The 5,956-nt window shown below is 37.3% G+C and overlaps 1 long non-coding RNA gene across 1 annotated transcript; it reads right to left on the bottom strand.

Annotated features, from left to right (window-relative positions):
• Positions 1-1,797: 1,797 nt before the first annotated feature.
• On the bottom strand, positions 1,798-4,179 carry LOC140893196 (uncharacterized). Its single transcript, XR_012153059.1, has 3 exons — positions 3,899-4,179; positions 3,686-3,748; positions 1,798-3,030 (listed from the first exon to the last, which is right to left on the bottom strand). It is a non-coding gene; the product is annotated as an uncharacterized lncRNA (long non-coding RNA).
• Positions 4,180-5,956: the final 1,777 nt, after the last annotated feature.

Raw genomic sequence — 5,956 nt, 5'->3', positions numbered from 1 at the left:
TTGAAGCACTCACTCATGGGATTGAAGCATGCAATACACAGACTCATAGATCATTGAAAGGTTGCTTTGTCATCTTGTGTGGTCTATTAATTTAGTTAAGCCATATATTGAGGACAATCACTTTGCTAAAAAAAGGACTCTGCCCTATATTTATTTAATAATAGTGTAAATGCAAATGTTGTGGGTGAATTATTTAAAAATTGTTGCAACCTAGAAATGTTCTATGTGAGTATGCAACAACCGAGGCCCACTTTGTTTTTTAAGTCTTTGGCAAGTGTTGTTGCCAGCTGCCTCAATGGCTAATATTTTATAATTATTGAACAACATGTCCCTTGAAAACTCATTATTTCTTGGAGGGTTTTTGTGTCTCTGTATGGCACTACCCTTGCGTATTTCATGGATGATTGGTTGTTGCCACAATTTTTGTCAAAACATTGGTAGGGCGTGGCGAGCTTCACGAGCCATGTGTATTTTATTTGTTATTTCTCGCACGCCAAGTTCCGTGGTCTCGAGAATATATTGCTATGGAGGTGTTTTTATAATTTTGTATCCTATATTATTTATTCAAATTATGATATATTAATGTTTGGATTATTTCTGCCTCGGTATTATGATTTCTTGCAGTCACGCCGGGGTCGGGCATGCAATCTCGCTGTAAGGCCCAATTATATCACATCGGGCATGCAATCTAGCTGTAAGGCCCAATTATATCATATCGGGCATGTAATCCTGCAGTAAGGCCCAATCTATGGTTCAACACATCAAAAGCCCACATCAGTGGCCCACGTCAGTGGTAATCAAAGCCCGGGCAGGTCCGGCACACAAAGACCACGTCAGTGGCCCACGACAGTGGTTTACAAAGCTCGGGCAGGTCCGGCACACAAAGCCCACATCAGTGGTTTACAAAGCCCAGGCAGGTCTGGCACTCAAAGCCCACATCAGTGGCCCACATCAGTGGCCCACATCAGTGGTAATCAAAGCCCGGGCAGGTCCGGCATCAAAAGCCCACATCAGTGGCCCACGTCAGTGGTAATCAAAGCCCGGGCAGGTCCGGCACACAAAGACCACGTCAGTGGTTTACAAAGCCCGGGCAGGTCCGGCACACAAAGCCCACATCAGTGGTTTACAAAGCCCAGGCAGTTCTGGCACTCAAAACCCACATCAGTGGTAATCAAAGCCCGGGCAGGTCCGGTATCAAAAGCCCACGTCAGTGGCCTACATCAGTGATATTCAAAGCCAGGGCAGGTCCGGCATCAAAAGCCCACGTCAGTGGCCCACGTCAGTGGCCCACGTCAGTGGCCCACATCAGTGGTATACAAAGCCCAGGCAGGTTTGGCACTCAAAGCCCATATCAGTGGCATCAAAAAGTCCACATCAGTGGCATCATAAATCCACGTCAGTGGTATTTCTCCAAAGCCCGACCAAGCTCGGCATCATGTAATCCCACACAACTCGTGGTTATCTTAAAAGCCCGATCCGCTCGGCAAAATCAATTGTTATATACAGCTCTTTATTTGAGCTCGGGGTCCGGTCTACAATCTTGGTCTAAACTCATTCTTCTTTTAGACCATCTTGGGAGGTACTATTGTTACCCCGAGAAAATATTTCAACCCGAGCCCATTTATAATGGGTCTACCAGATATGACCAGGGCTGGTATTTTATGGGCCGACTTGGGCTGGGCCTAATAGGCCGCATGCATCTTTTTCTAGTTCAAGTAGAACTCTGGTATATATGAGATAAGCTTGGATCTTTTCAAATATTCACAAGATAAAGATAAACTTAAGAAGAATCCAATGGATGAAGAGTCCCAGTACAGGACATGTTATAATTCGACTAGGTAACTTATTCTATTTTTTTCTATAAATACAGGTACTGTTATGGTTTTCATTATTCATTATTCACTACTCATTATTCATCACACATTCATTACTCACTTTTACTTTCACGCACTCATATCTCCCAGTTTTCGCATTAATCATACCCTCTGCCTTCAAGACACTGACTTAGGCATCGGAGGGGTCACGCCGAAAACATCTTCGGCGCCCCTTGACCTAGCTGTTGCTTGCGCAGATTTCATTGATACCCGACCCAACCTGTTTCATAGAAGATTTGGAGCATCCATTCTATCAGACCGAACCCGAGGTAAAATTTTGACATCATCAGAGTCGAAATGGCATGAACTGCCCACAAAATAAAGCGACTGACTCCTACAAAATACCGACAAATGAGTTCCAACAAGATTGAAAATAAAGATTGAAAATGTCAAACAATCTCAGAGGCTATCCATTATTGCAAAAGGCTATGGCTGTGAGAAACAAGAACTGATGGATAAGTTTTAACTAATTACTGGTAAACTAAATATATGAGTTACTGCAGGTAAATGAGAAACAAGATCTCAATAAAAACAGCAGAACCGTTATAACTACATACATCTAATTATCACATGAGAAAATCCATACTATCCAACCACATTCTACAGATAACTACCACAACTAAAACAACAGCATTAGCCACAGAAATTCCGGCATTTATCATTGCTTCTAAAGTGGATTTTTGAGCATGAGAAATATTTCGTGATGATCTCAACAAATGTCTTTGATCAACCGCAACCATGTCATGATTATGCTCAACAACAAACCTGCCAACCTTCCACTCTCCACCCATTTGCCTACTAATTTTGAGCTTAGCTTTACATTTCGTTCTACTAGTCGGCTTCAAGTAAACAGGAATTTTTTCAGAAAAGCGCTTTTCATCTTTACTACCTTCACATGAACACTCAAACTCTTTAAATTGTAAATCGGTAGTGCCAGGAAAAAAACGTTGATCACTTTTTTTAACGCTGAACCCTTTAGCATGTGCATAATTACAATAAAGCAAATACGCATCTTCAACGCTTTTGACTACTTGACCAACAAGTAGTTTATTCTCCAAGTGATCTACAATAGAGTTGGTAGATACCTCAACATTTTCAGGAAGGGAATATTCTGAATTTATAGCTTCAACATCTTCAATGTTGTCTTCCATCAAGTCTATAATTACAAAAATTGATAAAAACGTAAATAAAAATAATAATGATCGACGGTTAAAAAAGGAGAGATAATTTGTCCAATAAACCGATGTTCTAAGAATTTAATCACAACATGCTTCAAATTTAAATAAATAAGTGTCATAAAACACAATATTTCTTTAATTGTATTTTGGAAAAAATCGAAGTGGCTTACGAGGAATGGAAAGAAATATATTCTATTTGATTTCGAAGTCCTCATATAGTACTTAGAAATTCACCCACAAGATACCAGAAGACCTCGAGTCACTGGCTTTCTTTATTTCTACTCTGCTATTTTCAGTCCTCTGTTTCTTTAAGTCTCACAATTTTTATTTTTATTTTCAAAAATCTGGAACAGAAGATTAGAAGTTGCATTTTTGGGTTTCTAACAGAGCACTTAAAAAAATCTAGGAACCAAAGCATCATTTGAATCAAAAATTGAGATGTAAATCTCAAATGCGAGCGTTGAGAATGCACAATTCCAAATTTGAAACACACAATAAAAAAATTTATGCAATAGATTCAAGAACATATTTTTGAACATTAAAATTTGTTCACTCTCTGGACTAACTTCTCTCGAGGTTTCCCTTGGTTCGACCATCATTCTTATTGGAATTGCGTACAAAATTTGATTGTACCTTTAAACAAGCACAACCCACAATCCCTGTAACAACAGTCACAACATCTGGATGTCGAGCAACCTGGAATATCATAATAGAAATGAGTAGATTAAAATTAGATGTTATAAACACCAAAATTATAACAAATAAGAAACGACAATGATAAATAAGAAAGCAAACCTCTAGTCTTGGACACCACTCAAAATAAAAGCTCAAGATCCAGACAAATACCTTAGTCGCAAAGAGGAGCCAAACTCGAATCAAAACAGCAAGAAATACAATACAAAGCTCCCAAGTGTCCGGAGATTAAACCCACCACCGGAAAAGACAACCGACGCCGGAGCACCACCACCCCTGAAGCACCAACACCACCGATAATGACTATCAATAACCAAAAAGCAAAGAAGAAAGTAACTCTATCAAGAAACCCATTGCCAAATCCACGTTATTTCTCAATTTTCAGAGAGAAGGGAGAGTTGCAAGAAATTCCCGCTTCTCAGTTGTTTTTAATATTTCGGTAACCATGGTTGGAAATGGATGGGTCAAAAGTGGGGTAAAAATAAAACAAAATAATAAATAAAACATGCCACGTGTCGGTCGATGACTGGGTGAGGGTACTACCCTCACTCCAGCATCGACTTATCCGAAAAATAGATGGTTGTTAAAGTTGGACCAGACAAAATACTAAATGCAGAACTAATGGGCCGGGTGCAGCATATTGACACCGTGTGGGCCCTTGAGAGATGGTGGGCTGTCAAATGCGATGGGTCCACTATCAATTTATATGAAACAGCCCATGCACCCGCAGGCAAACGTACACGCAGAACAATTAATATATATCCGGGTTAAAGATCATGCCATAGGCGTGTAAAATATAATTTGGTCGTGTAATTGGGATCAGAGTCAAGTTTACGTGTTCAATTCTTATACATTATATGAAGTGTTAATTATTTTTAAGAAGTTATTGAGCTGTAATAATTGTTTATATTCATGCTTGTAATTTCGAATGATTTAGGCAGTGTTTTGGAGAGCTTCTAGTCAGTTTTTTTTTTTAAACAAAATTTCAAAATTTTATTAAAAAAAAGAATTATTTATTAGAAGTTCTCTCAAACACTACTTTAGAAAATTGAAATTACACCGTGATCTAATTACATCAACTATAATTATTTTTAATAAAAATAATAATCATTTTCTGGTGTAGTAGCTTTGGATTGTGATTGTTATTCCTAGGAAATCAGTAGCGAATTAATCACACTTTGGTTGGTGTACATCAAAATCTGACAATTCTCTCTCGACATTTAGTGCAATGTAAGAGCTTATAATTAATCATCGAGCTAAGCAAGCTGCTGGGCCAATCATACAAGGGCAGCTGGGCCAAAAAAGGAAAGCCTAAAATTAATTATAAATATACTTTTAAAATTAATTCCAATTATCTGAGATTCTAAAATATTTTCAAAAAATTAAGGATAACAAAAAAAAAAAAAAAAAAGGTAACAATTTTCATTCTGTCATATGAATGATGCAATAATTCCCTAGACAAAATAGTGCCACTTTACCTTTGAAAAATAGGGATATATGACATATGTTGCTTTCAATGTTATTATTATTATTGCTTGACAATAAAATCCTTCCGTGAGATCTCACTCCTTGGCTTCAGGTTCTGTACAGAGTCAGACAGAGACTAGTAAATTCCCAAAAAAAAAAAAAAGCCCATAATTTCACTTTTAAATGTAATAAAGGCACTTTTTTCTTATTTTGTGTATAAAGCTGATGAATGATGATCATGTAGTGGGCATTTATGCATGAAGACCCCCCAATGCTCGTTTCTTTGGCTTCTTGCAAGTAAATAATATTGCACATGGGACATTGCACGGATTTTTATTTACTTATTTCTATAATTTTTTTGTCACGAATATTTGTGAAAAAGGGTATATTTAATATTTAGATATGATGACATGCATTAACTCGTCACTCGTACAAATTTGATTTTTTTTTTTTTTGTTATTTTGTTTTGCACAGGTGGGGGTCCGTCGGTAGCAAGTTTTATTGTTGTTTTCATGAGTCACGACTGTTGAGATTGTATTTGAATTGATGTATGTCAAATTTGAAGAAAAAATAATGAAGTATATATTTCTTATACTTTTGAATCTTTATTCCACTTATAATAATTATTATTATGATTACAAAATAATGATTACTCTCGTCGTATTACACAAAAAAAACTGCTGAAAATATTTAGCAAATTCTGGTAGCTAAATGGCCGAAACAGTGAAAACTTGTTAAGGCATG

The sequence above is a fragment of the Henckelia pumila genome, chromosome 3, assembly GCF_033568475.1.
Source record: "Henckelia pumila isolate YLH828 chromosome 3, ASM3356847v2, whole genome shotgun sequence".
NCBI classification, from domain to species: domain Eukaryota; kingdom Viridiplantae; phylum Streptophyta; class Magnoliopsida; order Lamiales; family Gesneriaceae; genus Henckelia; species Henckelia pumila.
The sequence above is the reverse complement of the archived record's forward strand: the minus strand, read 5'-3'. Positions and strand labels throughout refer to the sequence as shown.